Consider the following 21977-nt stretch of genomic DNA (forward strand, 5'->3'; position numbering starts at 1 on the left):
GACATCATAATTTAATACATTTCTCGTCGACAGGTGATAAAAGATTGTCGACACTTTGAGCAGTGAAAAGGACAATTGAAGTAAATGTTTCAAATGTAACAATGGAATGCAACGTGTCCCTTGGCTCCATTCGTGCATGGTAGCGCAGATATTTGCAAATATTCAGCTTGCGGGGTAAGTGGCCGATGTAGCGATCAGAGCGAGTGGATGTCAGACTTTCCGTCCTCGCAGCCTGCGATTAGGACGGATAAGGAGCTGGAGCTCCACTAACAGGATTTCCCACGAAAATTGCAAAACCGTACATGGGCCGGACAGACCTGCCACAGGGGAGACAAGCTCAAACTCATCACACTTTACTTTAACCCATGTTCTGAGCATTTTGGAGAAAGGGAGGTCAGCCTCCTCTGCGGCACTGCATTTAGGCTGTCCAGAGGTCGGTGCTGCTAACGCGGAGAAGATACAAACACCGCTGATAACCATCAAATCGATTTTTGCAAAACCAGTGTTCTCGGGCGTTGATGTGCATTCGCCGGCCTCATATCATTAGGCGGGGGCGTTTGATGAGGACACTTCAAATTTTGTATTCTTCAGTTACACTCACTCCGCCGAGCAGCTCCGCTATACAAGCAGCTGAGATTAAGATTGGCGGTATCTTCGAGAAAACAAACAAAATCACATTCGGTATGTTCTCGGCATGTGTCGAGTGCGGCATCCCGCGCGAATACTCACTGTATCCTCAGGCGGGTACTTTTAATGCCGTCTACACATGATCATCGGGCTGGCGTGTCACAGCGTGAGCAAACGATCCGAGGACATTGCTGACCAGGCACAGGCAACGGCGTGTTGGGGGACATTGAATGAGGCTGTGCAAACAGTCTGATTAATTCTTCTTGCCAGCCTGCACACAGAGCTGTGATTACAGCCAATGCACTTTGTTGTGGCCACACATCCACACAATTTTTTTGCCAGTAAAAAAGATTATACTGCCACCACACGCACCATGTTATTCATTTCCCCAACCTTATGGAGCTCGTTCAGTCGCAATAATTCTTGCTCAACCTAGGTCTAATAGAAGCCCCACTTGTCCACACCAGCATCAGTGAGGACGTTCACACCCATACGTTTGCTGCTCTGGTATACAGCACGTTTTGACGGCCGATTTCTCCAGTGTGACGTTCAAATAGTTTTCCGCAGACAAAGCAGGTCGACTAGAGATCTTCAATCTCTACCATTTCTTTTCCTTTGCCCATATAGACCTTTTTAACAGCAGACATTTGGCATCTCATAGCAGGACGGAAGCACAGGTGTAACGGATAACTGCATTGCTTCTCGGTGAGTTCGGTCCAGGGTCGTGGTGCAGTGCATGCTGGTGCACCGGCAGCGTCAAAGATGTAACGTCATGTCAGGGCGATGGCAGGTGGGGAGATACCGCTGGAAGAAGAATGATTGGTTAACTCCCACAAGTTTCTGACACTCAGAGGGTTGGAATATAATTTTCTTCTTTCCTGCCTCATTGATACTCTCACAAGCTTGTGATTTGGCCACTTGGAATGGACCAACCCTTACTGTACTTTGGGAACCACTGAACCGAACTGCTCAACTTAAAGTAGTTACACCCTTGTGCTAACATAAGGATGCATCAGGATTAAGAAGGAGGGGCTCTATTAGCACAACGTTCTGACGCCATCTGGTGGTAAAGTTCCAAACTGCAACCAACTGAGCACCCGACAGGGGGTACTTTATGGTGGCGCACCGCTAATTCCATTTTGGGTTTCCGGCAGAGCTGAAAATTCAATGTGAATGCGACGTGTTCTGGACCGTTTTGTGCAACGTATTCAACACGACGAAGCAAACATGGCGATTTACACTGAGGTCGGGTTCACCTCATGTAACTATATTTAACTCATTCAAAGTTGATGAAATAAACATCTGTTCTTTGTTGCAGGTGATTATACATATATGAACACATAGTTATAAACAATATATTCAATTTCTGTGAATAAGTTCTTCTAAATATTACACACTGTAGCTTTAGGTTTCATTGTTTGTTGTCAGCAGGACTATGCAAAATCTACTGAACAAATATGCCATGAAACTGATATCTTTATCGATGTAGACTGATATCTATGAATGTGTGCAATTCTGTGGGGATCTAAATAAAAATTTGGAATGGGGGCATGACCCAAGGAGGAACCTATTCAATTTTGGAGCAGATCTGGGAAAACCAGATCTTTCTCCAGGATTTTTTTTCACACTTTCTTTAGCATGGCGAGAAGGTTAGCCCTGGAAGAGGTATGTGCACTCCAAGAACCCTTCGAGCATGTAAGGCTATATGTTTTCATTTGTGTTATCGTTACCGTAGAATGAGACCTTCATATCTCCATCGGGAGTGGGTCCTCTTTCACAGAGGCTGCCGTGCTGCACCACCCTGTTTCTGCAGCAGCCCGGAGATTGGCTCCCGAGAGCACTTTTGTATTTTCCTGTTAACTGAAGGTCATCCCAGGTTCACCTGCGCGCTTGGAAAAAGAAAGGTTGCAATATACCACTAAATCCTACACACTAGTCCCAACAATCTAACATTGTGATCTATGATAATATATTAGTCGCAGTCCATTAACTCTGGATATTGTAAGTATATTATAGCAAGGACAGCAATTATAGAACTCAGTAGAGCGCATACCTCTGCCAAGCCCCATCAGTCCCCTTAAATTCAATCAGGCCGCACCAAAATTTCAAACACTCATATATATCAGTCTTTAAAATATGCCTGATTTTTTTTTTAATCAAGATCCATTTGCCCATGTCCCATCTTTTCACCAAGTTTTGTGGAAAGCTCTTCTGTAGTTTTGCCGTTATCTTGCTGACAAACAAACAAACATTGAATTAGACAGGGGGGGGGGCGTAACCTCCTTGGCTGAGGTAATAAAGGAATTGTTTTTTTCAGTTGCACACATCCAAGGCCTCTTAACTGCAAAGCTGCATATCGAATTCACCGCTCTCACAACGTAGGAGCTACCAGGATATAGGTTGCTTCTATTTAGTGTCATTTAAAATATGTAAGCACAGATCTGGGGGGAATATAAGTAGATGACATTACCGATCATGTGCCATACATTAGCTTCATTCATCATGGTGTTGTGATGGTGCTATCAGCATGTGAAATCAGACGCTCGATTATGAATCAAAACACTCACTGTAGCCGTTCACTCCCAACACAACAACGAGTTTGTCGCTGACATAGGTGCCGTACATATGTCGCTCATCTGTGCTTACCCTACCAGCCGACTCCAGTGCTATTGTATGATCAGATGTGAGGTGAACTTTGAAACCTCGAGCTGTGATTTAGGGTGGAGATCCTTTTGTAAATTGATGCCTTTTGGAGCAGAAATAGAAGAGGGGGCCTTGTAACACGAGGCGTATTTCTCCTCATGCCTCCCGGTTAGGCCGGCCTTGAGCAGCCGGAGGCACAGGCTTGTGCTTTTCTGCTCCCGTTTGCAGCGATGACGCCGGTGATGTATATTAAATGGCATAGGTCTTCATAAGTGTCACTGTCTTACTGGTCTGATGAAGACTAATATCTGCACTTCTTTCACCAGCTGTGACTTTTCTCTTTCATCGCCGCAGGGATACTTGCTAGAAGTGCAGGGCTCCGGGGGCATCAACTAAGTAAAATCCAATAGATTCCACATGTGGAGAAAAAAATGAATCAGCTGTCCTCAAAAGTGCCTGGGGTCAAGGTAAGTGCACAGGGGCAGGCCTGTGCATATTTATCTGGGCAGGATATTATCTGTATGGACGATCCTCCAGGGAATTAAAGAACATCCAGTGGCCTGACTGGACTGAAGAATGTCACTATGAAGGGGTACAATAATTACTATTATTACTTTGTGCCGTCATGTTGTTTCGTTATCTTTATTTTCATTCACAATTACTTAATTGGATAAAACATGTTATTAAAACCCTTCCACATGAACACAGCGTGCAGCTTTTGCCAAGATGAAACTCAGCATTCTGTGAAAGCAGCGCTTTAATAATTCAACTACATTTCTGAGTTAAATCCTCAGTCTGTGTAATACAGCAGCTGATGGATGCTGAGGCCGTGAGACTGCAATCATCCTCAGTTAATGTAATGTTGGGGAAATGAAAACAATATTCATATTCAAAATGTGTGCCCAGAGCGTCTCCACTGAGGTGCTACTTACCATGGGATTGTTTTGAAAAATGACTGTATGTGTGCAGCTCAGGCACTATATCTGTAGATTCATTTCTTCTTTTTCATTTGGTCATCGCTTCACACGTGTTTCTCTTACATACAGTATCTCTATCTTTAGGAACTTATTTTTATATATTCATCTTCCAGATGCCATTACATCAGCAGCATCATACACAGTCCTGTTGAAAAAAACTGATTTCTGGCATGAAGTAGCTCATAAATTAAACATGCGGCACAAAGCTCTCTTAAATCTTAATTTATTTGTCCCATTCAGCGATTTCAATGCAATTAGATCTTAAATAAAATACTGTTGCGATTGCTTTTATGTAATTTTACATTTCTGACACAAGTGAGCATCGTATCAAAATGACCTCTTTGGCCACCAAAAAGAAGTGAAAAGCCTGAAAAAAGGAACGTGTGTTGTGTGCGAAAAAACCATGACAGAAATGGGTTTGTTTCTACTTCTTGTCACACAAATGATGCATGAGATGCGCATCAGTCACAAACTACTTTGCATTGTTATCTTGTTTTCTATTGCCAGATTTATCACAACACACACAACATATAAACACACGTGAAGGTCCCCCTGGTTTTTAGACACTGTTCCAGCCCCTGACACGCACTTTGGTTCAGGCGTGTTGATGCCTTAAGAGTGTGTGGGTGCGTGTCACGTTTTGTTGTGTGACTCTGTGAGATTTAACGTCTTGTTTTTCAGCCAACAGAATTTCAGAGGAGATGTCAAGGTAACCTTGACCCGTTGACCTTACACCTTGTGTCAGCAGCTCACATCAATACAGCGAAGGCAGTCATTCTGAATATCAGTCAAAGTTTCACCGCCACAGCATACACTATGTTAAAGGCTGGCGCATTTAAAAAAAAATTTAAAATACTGCATTGCAGATTAGCCAGACCAGCTATGTCACTGCAGTGGGATGGGCAGCACATAAGTTAAGGTTGATATAATTTTTTGCTGACTTTAATTGACACAGTAAAGCAAAGAGCATTGGCAAGGCCAGTGGGGATCGTGGGAGATGCAATCTCCCACGAGGGGCCACTCTCCGTCAGTGTGTTGAGGAAATGTGCGAATGTGTCTCAAGGCCTCTCGTGTGTTGTAAAATCTGACATGAGGCGGACTGTGCGGCCATTTGACCCTTGGACCTGCCTGATGAGGGGCTGCTCTGTAGGGTTTGGTCTGGGGAATAGAGACGACACACACACACACACACACACACACACACACACACACACACACACACACACACACACTGTATAAAGTTGATGTAGTGGGTTATAAGAGAAGCCAAATGTGAGGTTGTCTCAATTGCACTCACGCACAAGTCAATATAGATGGAGGCGGGGATGTTCCGTGACATTGTGGCTGTTGCGTCCTTCACCAATGTTTTCAAGCTGACCGCACCATCTGTCACGGAGGAAAAGGCTTGTACAGCTCAATGACAGAAACACAGCCGCACTGTCAGCTTTGCCGGGGCTCTGTTTCCTATTACGGGGATGCTTTAAGGGAAACCTGCTCTCTTTCCCCCCAAATGTTCTGCACATTAGACTCCAAACAGTGCACAACCATCTGACAGACACACACACACACCCCTAAACTTTGCAAGATGCACTGAGACTTTAATGAGGTAGATTATTTTGGTTTGTTGAAATGTCAATGCATGAAGAGGGACAAGCCCATTTGCATGTCCTGTGCCCTGGCAAGGCAACTCTCCTTGGCTTTGACTTGACAGGGTCAGCCTGCTTTGGCTTTGTCTTCTCTTGGGACATCATTAAATTTCTGTTTCCAGCACCTGGGCCTCTTTAAAGCATCCGATCACGTTCCTCCCGTCTCCCTGAGCTATAATGCGATGTCCTCTTTCCATGCCCTGGCTCAGTTCTAAAATATAAAGTTCCTCCCAAGACAGGTCACTTTTTATTCAGCCATCTATGGAGATCAGGCTGTTTTGGACGGCCAGCTGAGCGGACCATTGCAAATCATTTCAGTGCTTGGCCTAGATTGTGCCACTTAAACTCAGATGCATTTACAATCATCATTATGAAGAAGTCTGCTCTACAAAGCCAAAACAGGCCAAAAAAGACAAGTGTCTAAATTTCATTTGAATTACAATTATAGCTATTTAACAACATTTACTCTTGCATAGATGTTCTAATAAACAGATGGGGATTTTGGGCATTTCAAATTTGTGACTGTTTTTTTTTCTAATTTCTAGCTGAATATTACAGGCCACTGCACAACAACACACGGCTTATACTGTGTACTTTACAGTAAAATACACATTTTTATCCACAAATGTTCAAAGTGGTGGTTTATTGTAGTAATTTCTACAGTTTGAGTAAAGCGTTTTCCATTGCAAAGGCAAAGTCAACAAAGGATTCCTTTAGACCTGGATGTGCTTTTAACCGAGTACACATATCAATGTGAGAAAATTGATTGTGGAATATATGCGACGACTCGTCCTTGCTGTGTCTTGTGTGTCTTGTCATTTGTCTTGAAACGGCAGTCGGGCGTGTCGACCTTGACTGGACCAGACGAGAAAAGCAACAGGTTGCAACTTCAATTTCAAACAAGCTGTTACTCAGAGCAACTCACCAAAGGACACTAAAGCAGAAGACATGGCATCTGATGGACACAGTGTAAGAGTCCTGTGATCTGTGGCAACATTCTGCCTTATATCAACCTGCACAATGCAACTCAGACCTATAGATTTACAGTCTAGATCTAGTCACGCAAGCCCGACAGTCAAATAAAGTGCGCCTATAGCGTCGGTGGGTGAAACGAAATTGCTGTTTTGTTTGATTCTCTCAAACCTAACCATGCCGAGTAAAGAGCAGAGGATAAAACTGTTTCACCATCTCAGCAGCATCGCAGAGCATTTTCTGAATTGAGTATCTGACCAACTGAGGAGCAAGAGAACGGTAATTTCAGCCGTCAATCACCGACTGAGTCGCCGGCTCTGTGGACAGCTGGGGGACACGTTAAGTGCATTTTAGTGTTTATCTTCACATTTAACAGAGACACCTTCAAGAGCCAAAAATGTGCGCATGTTAAAAGACTGTCAACCTTGTCATCCTTGCTTTTGTTCTTCACGTCACATTATGCTTGACTTTAGCAACAAATACAGAAAGATTTGGCATCTTCTGTTCGCTGGTGCCGGGCGCCCATCTACTGTATGATATACGATAACTATATGATGACGGATCTAGCTTTGTGGAGTCCAAGTCAAATTTCCCTTTTGGGGACAATAATAATAATAATCGATCTATAGATCTGTTACATCTCTTGTCAGCGCGTTGAGTTTCTGCTTTCTCCTTTTGTCCCAATGGTGTGATACTAATATACCTTTGTTAATGCTGAGTGACCGACTGTTCATGTAGACGAGTTAGGATATCTGTGTTAAATTGACAATGAAACACCTCAGGATAGACTCTCATTTTGTCTTTTCATTATAACGTGAAATCCTTATAGTAATAGGATAATAAGAATTTTTTTAAGGAAACAATAATAAAAAGGATTAACAAGAGAATGGTGAGTGAGTTTTAGGTGACAATCGTAGAGACGCCGCTGCGCAGATAGTCCCACTCTTTCTCCATCAAAGGAACATAATGTTCTGTTCCAATGTCAGCATTTGTCCTCGTGCTTGTAGTAGTTTATTTATCTTGGCACAGATAAGACAGCCGCGGCGCTTCTCTCATGGCTACGCACAATTTCTTCTGCTCATCAAACCGAGCCATGATAAGATTTTTGTGCGGGATTTTGTCTCCATTGAATGGATGATTCCAAACAACAGGGATGCCTGGGTAATTGTTTCGGCCAATCCGTGGCGCGGCTGCATCTAGAGCCATCTGCTGTGTTAAAACTGCAACTAGTGGCCACGGATATGGCACGTAGCTGCACGTCTTGTCTCACGATCAAACGTATCTCGGATATTGTTCGCAGATACTCCAGCATGTGCTCAGCTTGTCCCGGTTGTGTAGTGGAGCATGATACAATTGGATTTCACCTGTTATCCCGTCGGTTTCTTATTGTACTCGAATTCCCCGTGTGGACGCAGTGTTTGACCTGAGGGCTGATGATAATAAAAGAAAAGGCATATTGCCAGTTAGGGTTTCTTAATCCCTCATCTGTTCAAATGCGGGCACCGAGATGTTGTAGTGGGCATTGGAGAGAGCTAATGACTATGTGATAATTAGAAAGCAGACAGGATGCGGCGGAGCAAGTACGGGTGAAGGAGACATACCGTGGACAGAGAGGGGGGCTGCGCGGCTCCGTGAAAAGGTCAAGCAAAGGCAGCTGTGTGCTCACCGTGAAGGAAAGTATATGACACGAGGACAAAGCCAGTGACCCGACACTCTCGGAGTGTCCTGACACACCGCGCTCTGCTTGGCATGCCTTTCGTACGACACACCTGCTGGTTTCCAACCTGCTTTCACCTCAGCAAATGGCAAAAGGAGGGGCCGCCTCATTTCATAAGCATTTCTTGTCAAAGCTGTACATGGATGTCTTTTTCTCCCCCCCCCCCCCCCCAACATTGATTGCGATAAGAAGGAAACTATTGAAATTTTGGCAGTAAGCTCTAAACAGGATTCTCACGCGGAGAAGTACAGACGAAGCAGATCGAGTGACTCCACAGGCTCTTAGTTGTTGATGAAGTCGGGCTGATAAGTCTGGAGTATTTTTGCATTTAAATGTGCCTGCTGCGGTTTGCTGTGTGAGAGTATTGAAAACCAACCATTGTATATGTGTCGCGGCAAGTACATTGCATTTTGGAAAAGCAATTCGCAGCTCAACGACGGCATGCATTCTACGCACGGGGGGGGGGGGGGGGGGGTCGCTCGGTTGAAATGAAACCAATAAATCTGGACGTGCACCTCCTGAGCTGCACAAGATGTGGTTTGATTCTGTTGTGGAAATGGGGAAAGGACAGAGGCAGGGTACTTATTATCCATGAGGATTCAGTCCGTCAAGATTGCAATGTCTTGCCTGATTTCATTAATGAGTCTTGTTGCGTTGAGTGATCACAGTCGGGGGGGTCTCCACAGTCAACAATAATGGAAAATATAATCACTCCGAAAGTAATTATTCATTCGAGCGCTGTTGGGGGATGACTTTGAAAAGACGGCGGTGGATGCTCTTGCCCTCAAGTTCTGACGGCGATATCGGCTGATACCAGAAGGGATCGGCTACAGACGCTGTTCAACCCTGCAGTCTGTGCAGTTAACCAGCATTCACTCTGCATTAGCACAGCGGGTACAGCTTTTCTGTGTGCGCGAGCATGGAAAGTCTGCAGAGCTGCGGGCCTTTGAGGAGGCACTTCCAACGGCAGAGGCTGCCTGACATTAGAAGGTCAGCGCTGATAGAAGGCACGCTGTCAATTTCTGCGGCGCATTACTGACACAAGCAGTTCGTTGCCCCCTATTGACCCTGTGCAATTCAGCAACAAGGCACAGCATCCAAACGCATATTGCAGGGTTGTTTGTGATATGTTATAAAAGTCATGGTAACTGAGCAGCATGTGCTGCGATTGGCGTTTATAACAAGAGTGGCTGTTCAGAAATGTTGATACAATATTCAAAGTTCCGATTCACGACGGAGATTCATCTGGCTTGTTACACAATAACAGTCACGGTTTGCATGATGTGGGCTCATCACTGTGTAGCAAGCTAATTATTCCAAATGTTATTGTTCACAAAATGGATATTTGATGGGTGAAAAGTAACATTTTGATTCCACATCAACAAAAAGGTCAGTTTTAATGACTGTTAGTGGCAACTGAACGACTCATGTTATTAATAACAACCTGCATCAATATACTGATACTTTAAGCATCAATGCTTTTGTTCACTGAATTTTTCACCACAGAAACATCAAACTAATGTAGCCTGCTACGGCACCGCACAGTAAGCAAGCCAAGCCAGCGGTAAACTGGTGAACACCATGGCTAACGTATCATTTTCAATCTGATATATGTGTTGGATGTGATGTGGTCAGGCCGTGTGATCGCCTCATAAATGTGTGTTCCCAGCTCTGACAAATATAAAGCAGTGAGTGAGTGTGCGTGCGTGCGTGCGTGCGTGCGTGCGTGCGTGCGTGTGTTCGTGTGAACAGATCAAGGCCAGGACTTTTGAGTTCGGCTTCACACAGTTTCACACAGTTTCACACAGTCCGTCTGTGAATTTACAACAACATGTTTTTCTCTTTTATTTCAACAAATCATGTTTGTTGCACTGCTTGTATGGTACTGATCGTGTACGGTTAGTGATTAAAGACATCTGCCCCATTTAGGAGAACCCATTGGAATATTTATTGGAAGCTAGAAAGCCAGACAAACTCTAATATTTTTTTAACTGCCTGCTGAAATACCGGACCAATCAAATTACAGTACGAGTATAATCAGTCAGAATAAAAAAAAATTCTAATGCAGGGGACAATATCACGGCAACAAAGAAAAATAAAGTAACACAGACAACAAAAAAAGAATATACTGATTTCTTTTAGGGTGGGTGGGGGTGTCACAGAAGTTTTTAAAAAATGACAGTTTAAACCGCATAATTGAACGATAACTCTTAAATTGAATTATGCTTATAATACTAACACTGGCAACAGTTATTAAATCAATTAATATATATATATATATATATATATATATATATATATATATATATATATATATATATATATATAAAATGAATACTAATGTGAGGATAAGGTGTTATGCCACTATTAAAACACTCTGTTTATTGAACCTCTCTTTTTACTGCTATATTTCATGCACATTTAAAAATGTAAACGTCAGTAACAGGACTTTTATGTCAGACATGACAAGTTCTTTTAACCAGTTATCATTATTATATGGACATCTTTATATTTCAGACAAATCTTAGCCAGTAAACATGATTTTTTCCCCCCCTCATGGCTCAGATTTTACTTAAAAGCAGGAAGCAGGAATTATCACTGCCTAAAAAACATATTGAAGCAATGCTCTGTGTTTTGACCAGTGCTGCAGCATCAGTCAGCTGGCGGTTCTTTTCCTGAGATGGTATAAGGTGACAGCAACTCGCTACGCGTCAGCTCCACCGTTTGTCTCCTCTCTTCACCCTGCAGCCTGCCACATGTTGTGCTGGACCGGTATCTGTGATAAACGTCATGCGCTGAGCTCAGAATATCCTCGTCATCCCCTCATCCCAGCTCCTCAGTGCCAAGGTCCTGCCCTCCCTCCTCCCCGTGCGGCTCTGTTGCTGTGTTCATGTGAGGACTGCCAGCTGGGCATGTGGAGTGTGCCCAGCCCAGTGTGGATTCATGGAGTGAATTCTCACACCACGTCATGAATTTGTCATTTGAACATCATGAACTACAGTTGGTGCAAGAGTCGGCGACGGTTGTGTTGCAGTGATGTAAGAGGCCTCACTTGTTTCTTCATCGTCTTGTTGTGATTCCATGCATCCTTCCATCCCTCATATTTTGTTTATGTCTACACATATTGTTTCTGGTTCTGTGCAGGGATCTATATTTCTTATGATTTAGAACATATTTAATGTTATTCACTGCATGTGTGCAGGTATGTTCTTACTGTATGTAACTATGGACTATGAAAACAAAATGAGCCCAAATACAAAACCACAGGTTTATTTTGCTTCCCTAGATTTAAATTCATTCCAAAAATGCTTCAGAAATCCCACATATACTGCGTGCACTTCTTGAAATCAAATCTTGTCATCAAACAATTCAGTACCTCCGCACAATACGATTTAATATATATCGTAGGGCTGAACCCGAAGTTATCCCTCCAAGCAAATGTATTACATAAATGTAAGCATTAACATTTTTCTTCGTCGACACCATACATCAAACGAAAGCTAGAGACAGTATCGTGTTGAGTTGCGATGAGCTTTAAATTCAGCACTCATAAGCAAGAGGCAGGAGATAAGGTCACCTCTGACCGAGCAGCCGCCTCCATCCCCCTCAGACTCACTCTGGTCTCCGGGTCCACAGCGGCCTGCACACGTCAAAGACGTCTCAAACATGCGGACAGGCCGACTTGACACAGTGGAATGATTTTTACCCCACAGAGCAGCGTTAAAAGCGAGGAGTGCTCGCTGCGCGGCCACTTGTGGTGACCTATGCGTCCCCCTGAAGTACACGGCTCAGTGAAAAATAAATGTTTGACTTGAAGAGTCTCAGTCGTCTGGGAGGGTCCGAGTCGAATGATTCAAATATTCGACTTTCACGTTGTCCGTTAGTGTGTACGCTTTGTCTCATTTTTTTTGTCGTTATTTCATAACTACCGTGCTCAGAAGGGGGTTAAAATGAGCGTTTCAATTGTTCAATGTGAAGTGGCTGGACTTTCATCATTTCTTGCTGTGACTTCAGTGAGCGCTGGGGACCTTGAGCTTTAGCAGAATAACAAAACTGCACAGGTTATTATTCTTGTCTCCACTTGCGAAAATGGTAAAAGCAACCTCACAACATCACATTTTTACGGCTTCAAGACACTTAATTAATGAATAGCAGTGGCTCTATAGGATATTACTATGGCAACTGCTCTTCGGCTGTATGGAGAACCCTAATGTCTGGCATGAGGTATCACATGCCTCAGTAACCCGGCTAATACTGGCATTTCCCTGGTGTCTCATTTGGTTTTCCCACAGCAGGAATATGAGCTTATCCCAGCCACTGTAAACTGACATGCACCAAATAATGGGCAGAATATTATCCAAAATCTAAACATAGAATTCCAAATATAGATTTCCAGTTATACCCAATGTTCATAACCTTGAAGAGTGCCACATTGTGGTACCGTATGTATGAAAGATCAAATTGTGATTGCTAGAGGGATTAAGTGAAAGTATTCAATATTTCGGACAACAAAATTCAGACTGATACGGAAATGAAAGAGGACAACAAGACGTCACAATGGGGAGCAAAGAAAGTGGAAGATGTGCTAAAATCAGATTATTGGTTTTGTGTTGTGTACTGTATCAGGAGGTGTAATCTCTGAGGCTCATGGAGGGATAAAAAAAAGCCTCTTTATTGCAAAACAAAAATAATACAGTGATCACCAGCATGTACAAGCACCAACCTCCCCTCCTTGGCGTTTTAGCTTTGTTAAAACACACACTCTCTGGCTTACATGTGCTTCAAGTTGATAGAATTATTGAGGGATATTTCAGCTTTAGAATTGGCAAAACGTTTTTCGGAGGCTTACGTACAGTTCGCATGGCTCTCAGGGAAAATAAATAACATTTACTGGCTCCTACAACGGAACCGGTGCTGAATCGATTGCCCACACTGAGTAATCCTGTTTGTGCATCCTCCCATGCTTATTGCTGTTGTGATTCTTAGAGCATTTGCGAGCAATGAAATGAAAAGGAAAAGGGAGATTTTCTGGAAGCTGCTCCATTTTAAGCCAATACAATTTAAAGTGGGGATTATTTACCTGCAGCAGGCAAACAAAGAGCTCTTGGATAACAGGAGACTGCAGAAGCCTCAGATACACTCCTCCGGCTCAGCTTCTCCGGAAATACATATTTTACGTCTTTGAGAATCCTAATTAAATAAATAATTATTAGCCCTGCTATGAACATGTCTATTTGAATATTACCTGTCTTATTTTACGCTACAAATGTAAACAATGGAGTTAACACTGCACAGCACCAACAGATTTTGTGCAGACCTAATGCAACATGAAGAATGGAGACGTCGGCATTCCATTCATTCTTGTCTTCTTTTACTTAAAATCATCCAGAGAATATTTATCATCATCATAATATCATCTCTTTGTGATTGAATTGGTTGATTGTATGAGTACACCTTTTTTTGGAGGGCAGAGTGCTGTGAAACTAATAGGGGCTATTATTCCCCACACTGATGGAGGTCTGTCATCAGACGCCTGCCGTTTTCTATAAGAAAGAAAATTAAGTTTTATTTTACTTGTGTGGTTCCCTTTGCTCTCGCCCAATGTCAGACGGGAATGGCTCCAGCCCCCCCGCCACTTTTAATGGACAAAGTGGTATGGATGATGGACGAATGGATGGGTGGGTTCCCTTTGCTGTGCATCTCAGATGTTAAAAAGCTAAACTAACAATAAATGGTAAAAACTACTTGAATATTCTGTGAACCCGGTACAAATCTTTCAGACTATATAAGAGTAATATTGCAAATTGTTGTCAGCTAAATAGAAATTCACTGGCTTTTTTTTTTTTTAACTTTTATTGAACTGTAGATTAAATTCAATTTACTAAAATGCAAATTGGATACATGGAGTTGTATTATGTGCCAAACTTTACTCCAAACACAACTTTTCTCTATCTGATACTGAGCCTGAAACCCCAACGTTTCAACTGATACAAAGTACAGATCTAATACCAGTGCCTTTTGGTTAGAAAATGTAATATTGGTTTTACTTCAGTGGATCTCATTGGAATCATTTCTATGTAAAGTAGCACGAGGCCATTTGTCATTAACGGCTCGGTCACACATTCGCAAATGTACAGTAGCAGTGGCGAACCTTTCGCCTCCCGGTCACTTCCAATCTGTGCGAGCGAGGGGGCGGGTAAAACGTTCGCCTGCTGTGGCAAAGCAAATCCGCAGCGTAGCTTCACATGGAGTTCAACTTCAGTGAACTTTGACTGGCGACATTTGTGCACGTGTGACCGTGTCCCTGTAGTCTGCAGCCCTCAGTGATGATAAAAACACAGCAGAAACCCTTATTTTCTAAAATGCAGTTAATGACGCTGACAAAGAAACTGTGTAAGAATCATTAAACAGAATAACCAAACTGCGTTATCGATTCACTATCCGGGACAATCAGGTGGATCAGATTATTCATCCCTAGTTTGAAGTTTGGATGTCAAAAGATTTATCCTTTAATTCCCTTCTCCGGTAACCGGTCCTAGTTGTTTTCTGAACAACATTGCTTCATCTTAAAAGGAGAGAGTGGACGAATGTATTTTCTGATGGCTCTTTAATTTTGTAACGACAGACTGGGCCTTCTGTTTGACCTTGTAATGGCAATGAAATGGATTGAGCACTCAGCCTGGCCCCTCCACAGACCACTCTTCGTTGATTTGAGAACTAGAACGTTACTCATCTCATCATAATCTTTTAAGGCGCTCCAAATTACATGACAAACAAGGTCAGAGCACATTCAGAAATGATAAGATTTTTGATAATCATTTTTAATCCCCGCCTCCTCGTTTCACCACAAGACAAATTGCGTTGCCTACTTATTCAGTGCTGCTGCAAATAAACAGTTTTAGTTTCCTCTTTCAGTACAAGAACTCCCCCCCTCCTCGCCTCCCGCAGCCCGCGCTGTGGAGTCGATCTCCAATCTGTGACGAGGAGGCCTGCGAGACTGAGATGTTTGACAGACGAGACGATCTCACCCCTTACCCCACGATGCACTCGGGTCAGGTTCATTTGGGTGTGACCACGGGATTGGTCCCTCCGGGAGCAATTAGTTCTCACTAAAGGATCTGGGATGGAGGGAGCAGCGAGATGTCAAACAATGGCTTCACCCCTCATCAGCTAAACGCCTGTTACCCTCGGCTGCTGTGAGGGTGAACTGCGAGCGTTTTGTGTTTCTGCGTGACTACTCCCCTGACGCACACACTGTGGCTCCGAGTGATTTCAGACTCAACAGAACCTGCTTCACTGCCATGTCATGATGAAAAGAGTTTGTGTGCCTGCGTGCATGTGCGCGTGACTAAGCCGCTTAAATAAAATCAATGAAAATATTATGTTGTGTTAAAATTCATCCACCCGCAAAACATGAGGTGCTTGTTTGTTAATCAAAATGCATTAGACCCCCCCCCCCCATCAAAACCCCGGAGAACGGGAGGCACGTTAGATCTGATCTTGAAAACTAACTGGCAGCTCTTCTCCATCTTAACAACTGATGCAAAGTAGATGAAACTTTTCACAAAACAACGCCTATACTCTTCTTCAAAGCCTTATTCATCTCCGCCAGTCACCCCTCAGCACTGGCAATTTATTCATCATGCGGGAACAAAGTGCTCCAGATTTTAAGAGGATGATTTCACTGGGATTTTCTCTCTATAAGATAAAAAAATGTAAATCCCTGCTAATAGCTGCAGTTATCTCCATTAACATGTTGTTGTGAGAGTAGTGTCAGCTTTGACAGCGCTGATGAAAGTTTTGGCATACTGTGACATTCTTTTTGTTCTGTGGCACAGAGACACCTCGTGTCAGGAATTCTTCTACATATGGCAAAGAGAAAAGACCAGTTGTTATGGTTACAAGTTATAAATAGAGCAGCTAGGAGTGTAGGTGACAAGGGAACTGAGAGTTTCAGGATGAAAGACAAAGATGAAACCCACCCCACAATCCCTTGCTGCAGATCTAACTTACAGGGAGAATCAGACTTGGAAACGTCGGCCGACAAAAAGTACCTGTCCTCCGTCATCTATGGATAAACACTAAAATGGCACTAGTGTCCTTGAATTGAACCAAATTGCACACACACATAGATATCGGTCATATAAATATGGCACTTTTTTTTGTATCAAGATCCATGCATTATTCCCTCTGAGCCTGAACCTGTCGTATGCGACAGAAAACGCGTCACGTGATAAAAGTCCTCATAACATTTGATCAGATGATTCCAGCAACTTACGGTTTGTTTTGATGGGAGCTAACACTGCGGTCGTGGCCCTTTCAGAAGATTTGTAGTGCGGCCTGGAACGTCAGTGTCTTCTCGGAGACTCTGTACAACATGTCCATGATGATAAATCCAACATTGAATGACTCTGATGATCATTTTTATCCCGTTTTCAAGACGTAAAAGGCTCCTGTTGTTGTTAGCGGACTTCTAGCTGTCCATCTTGGATCATTGACCAATCAGAGACTTTGTTACAGTTGTGTACCAATCAGACGCTGTGTTGTCGACTGGTGGAAAAAAAAAAACGAAGATTTTACACCTAAAACAGGACCTCTCACTCCACCTGTTTACTCCTACTACTACTACTACTGACACTCGTGTGTCACTGCAGACAGGAACTGCTTTGCAGAATGGCACAAGTGACTTTTTTGTAGAAAAATTTACATAACTTTTGATTTGCTTTAGTGAGAATGTTATGGATTGTTTTTTATCTTATAGCCAGGGCTTTAAAGAACAGCTTTCAAGATGGAAAAATCTTCATCATTGTTGTTTGGTGTGTCATTATAATGAATGTCTGTGAGATTCAATTTCCGTTTTGTTTTGTTTTTTGTCTTTATGGTCATACAACTATTTATACATTCATGTGATATCACTGAAGCATACATATTCTGATGGCCTGGGTTGTCCTAAAAGAAAGAAGATGGATATAACTTGACTGTACATTACAGGGTTGAGGCATTATTGCAGGAAGTGATGCGGCGGAACAAAAGTAGGAAAAAATGGCTTAGGGTTCAGAGGGTTTTAAAGAAAGCAAGGAAACAAAATTCGTGGATCTGAAACTACCAAGTTTCGTGAAAATCCATTTTTGCTAAATCCTGCAAACCAACCAACGAAACCAACCAACAAACAAAAGTATGGACAGGAGCGAACAAATATAACCCCCTTTTGCGGAGGTAACAATTCCTCTTTAACATCAGAGTCCTGTTGCTGTAATGCCAACTGATGTTCATGGCAAGAACTGTGTTAAAAGGTATAATGACACTGCAGTTTAAAAAAAAAAAATCTGTCTTGAAACAGGGTACGTAACGATACAGACAGTTTCCATTGTCTGTTGAGGTTCGTGATCCCCCTCGCCCCCTGTGGGGTATGGTATTGGTGTCATGCACACTGTTCTGTGCCCCGGTCCCCAGCACAGAGGGCCTCCTGATACAGCCAGTAATTAGAAGCAGCTCAAGGATTTAATGAAGAGGCGCTCACTTGATGGCAGCAGCGCTTGAGACATTGCCACTGGCTCTGACTTCAAAGCTGGAGCTATGGCTCGTCAGCGAAGGCCGGGGAAAAAGCAGTAAGGAGATAACAAGTCACGGCTCTCTTTTGATTTGTGGCATGCCAGGGCACTTACTATAGGTCCGCGGCCATCGAGGCCATGCAAACGGTTGATCAGTGTGACACCGCACTACTGGGCAAGGAGGATCATCAGCTGTAGAGCCAAGTAATGACTGCGAGTGGGGGGGCGAGATAAGATAGGCCGCATGAATTTCCTCCCCCTGCTGATTTCCAGTCAGTAACTACCAGGATCATTTCTTATCATCTACTTTAGAGCGCGCCGCCTTCCAGAAAGAAACTCTGCAGAAGCTTTGTGATCAATTCAAAAGCCTTGGAGGAGAGGGATGTGTTTCAAAGTCATTTTCTACTCTCTTGGACAGCTGTGAGCTTTTAAAAAAACAAAAAACAGTAGCTGCTCAGGAAAAGTTAAATGACATTGGCAGTGTAGGAATGAATATTACATGACAGTTGTCAGGCTCTACCCTATTACTGTTTGCTAGTAAGGAAGGTAAGTAAAGACCGCAGACCTCTAGCGGATGTGATGTCGCGGCCACTAGAGGTCCCCGGTGGACCTGGTGTGTCTGTCAACTTTGTGTATTTAAAAGGGCAGTAAGCGATTTTGGAGGGAGTTTGTCTCCCTCTATGTTCTTGTCGATGATTTTACTGCACCGACTGGGCTTTGCACCCACAGCCTCGGGTATGGGAGACCAACGAACTTACCACTAGGCCAAAATCCATGAGTTGTAGCATTAGAGCGGGCCGTGAGGACATTTTTGCCGATTTTTACAAAAAGTGTATTGGATTTAAAATCGCTTACTGCCGCTTTAAACAAATTGGCACATATTCTGTAAGGTAATCGTGCTGACTCTCTGCCATGTCACCCTAACCCTAACCATCACCCTTACCTTTACAAGCTCACCAACCATGCGTTGGTAAAGACAAATGCAGACGAACAACTCATACGACATAGTTCGTCGGACTTGTTGGATGAATCAGAGGAGCCACGAGATGATAAATGTGTGGGGGAAAGAAGAGAAGACAAATATCTGATACACAAATCCGTTCTTAGTTTTTTGGACTTTTGTCCCATCGTTATATTCATGGAAATGAAACCATGTGAGAAGTTTTTGGGGAAACGCTGCTACCAACTCAGACTCATTTGACATAGACATAAAATATAAATGTAGCGGAGTGTAAAGAACAATATTCCTTTCTGAAATGAAATGTTGTGAAGTATACAGTGGCACAAAATTGAAATACTCAAGTCCAGTACTTGAGTATAACAACTGAGTCACTTTCCACCAGTGGTATTAGTTAAGAGCAATAATGATCATACAGTCCACAGCGTCGTGCGCTGGTCTGTGAGGATTAAAGAAGTAGATAATGTCCTTAGTTTGAAGGGTTTCCACCCCGACATTCATTTCATATTAACTGCAGTTCATTCCTCTGACTTCATCCCACTGATAAGATATTTTCTTTTCAACTTTGAGATGCCCTCAAATTGCATTTGGCGCTTTTATAAGTCCCTTTCCATAGGGTATACGCACTGACTCTAAGGCATTTTGGAAGAGGATTTCATAGATCAGCCATCCTCTTTTTCAAAATTATAAATCTCTTGAGCTGATTACAAATGTACGTCCTGATCTCACCAAGATAAGCGAATGGCAGAATTGGTTTTTCTCTTTCACAATGTTAAAAACTGTTACAGCTACACAGTCATCACTGTGTCTTTCCCACTGCTCCCCCACAGTGTCCCTGTCACCAAAGAGGTTTTTTAAAACTTTTTAGGTAAAAAGATATAATAAAATAGAGATTAAAAAAATCACATCTTCAAACATGGAATTACACCATATATAACATATGAATATACAACAAGTTAAGGTAGTTTTTCTTAGGTTTCATTTCTTCAGTTTGCTCAAAGAAGGTCTTATAAGGAATCTTTTCTTTAAAAATCTGATTTTCTTTTCCTCCTTTTTGAGATTCCTGCGCCCCCTGTAGATCCCAGTTGTTTTCATCTTTGGTAACATAAAAAAAAAATATGAATATACTTTTGTCAGAAAGGAGATGCATGATGCAAGATGCATTCATGAGCAGCACCTCAATGACACTTCGGTGTGGAAACCACCACAGGACATTAACAATCCAGATCTCGAAAGATGACTTGTTCCAAGTAACTAAACCAATTCATCTCAATATTGTAAAAGACAGAAAAACTCTTAATATCGAGAAGCTAAAACTAACAAATGTTTGACATTTTCCCAAATAATTGCTTAATCAGTGAATGATCTCAGCTCCACTCATATGATGCTGTACCACGCGTTTTTGCACTCTGTATAAATAGACAGTGTTTTGTCAGCCTTTGTGGGTTAGGCATCATTGAATATAGGACACTTTTTATTAAAGAGTCCTGATATTTTAGAAGATGTCTAAGTGAGACATATGTTGAGATAAATTACATATAAAGCATTATAAACAAAATATTTAGAATATTCAAAAGAATGTCAAAAATGTTGGTAAAATACAACAACATTAAAAAAGCACTTTGGCTAAAATTCCAGTTCATTCATACGTCGATACAGATGAGAAAACAAGCACACAAGGACATTTGTAATTTGTAGTAGCTTTGCGTAACCATGCGCACAAAACATAGGAGCTCGACAACCATGAGTTAGTCACTGGGGTTCAAGGTGGAGGCCAACTGTGCGTTTTCATTTTTGAAGGAGTCGACTGAGCAAGCCTCTCGAATGTGGGTAAGAGTATGATTACAGATAATAGTGGGCTGGTAAGAGAAAGCCCTGCTGCCTAATGGTGTTTCATTAACTTTAGGAATAGCAGAGAGACCCAGACAAATACCAAGTGGTTTACAAGTGAGCTTGGTGACAGTTTCAGAAGGGCATTTTAGATCATTTTTATTATATATCAAGTCAGAGAAATGAGCAGTTCTAGCAGCACACACAAAAAAAACTGGTTTATATTCAAGCAGGCTATCAGAGTCAGCGAGCTGACAGGTTCTCTGCTTGGTTGTCCTCCATTTGAGCTCAAGCTTTATGCATTTTTGTTTTATATATTGATTGTGGGATCGAGCCAATAGCTTTCCTAGTAGACAGGTGGGGGACTGAAGTAAACAAACTTAGACATGTGAGATTTATCCAACTGAAATTGAATTTGTCAAAGCAGACGGACTAGACTATGGTGGTTATACAGTAGACTGAAGTGGCTTAAAAGGTTTATGAATAGTTGAGTCAAAACGATGGGTAGTCACAGTTTCAGAATAACTGCCAAGACAGTGTCATCTTACAAGTGAAGAAGTAGTGATCTGAAAGGATATGAGATGACTACATCTGAAAAAGAGAGGGCCATTTGTCATCACTATAGGTCGAGCGTGTGGCCATATGGTGAGATAAGACATATCAGCGTGTAAAACAAAAAGAACCTATGAGATCAATGAAAGCTTTGCTGGATGGGTCAGATTTCTCAACACGAATGTTACAATCCCGTGTAATTAAAACACTGTCTATTCGTGTCACAATGTCACAAAGAAAACAACTGAGAGTAGATAGGAAGTACCTCAAATAATTTATAATAAATAAATAAATAATTTGCAATCATCCGAAGCAGCCATGTCCCCGTGTCTTCTTGATTCACGTGACGTGACACTTGTGAACCGGTGTAATTCAGAGGTGAGGCCTCATGCAGGTTTTCCAGGTTTCACATAAGCCCATAAAATAAAGACTATGAACATTTATCATGTCATGTCATAGCAGTGAAAAATATTATATGTTTACATGACCAACGTTTAAAGTAAC

General features: G+C 42.4%; 1 long non-coding RNA gene across 1 annotated transcript; it reads right to left on the minus strand.

The window, feature by feature from the left end:
• Positions 1-4038: 4038 nt before the first annotated feature.
• Positions 4039-17073, minus strand: LOC118302290. Its single transcript, XR_004790498.2, has 3 exons — positions 16861-17073; positions 5549-5633; positions 4039-5405 (listed from the first exon to the last, which is right to left on the minus strand). It is a non-coding gene; the product is annotated as an uncharacterized LOC118302290 (long non-coding RNA).
• Between the last annotated feature and the right edge of the window lie 4904 nt (positions 17074-21977).

Source organism: Scophthalmus maximus, chromosome 4, assembly GCF_022379125.1.
Source record: "Scophthalmus maximus strain ysfricsl-2021 chromosome 4, ASM2237912v1, whole genome shotgun sequence".
NCBI lineage: Eukaryota > Metazoa > Chordata > Actinopteri > Pleuronectiformes > Scophthalmidae > Scophthalmus > Scophthalmus maximus.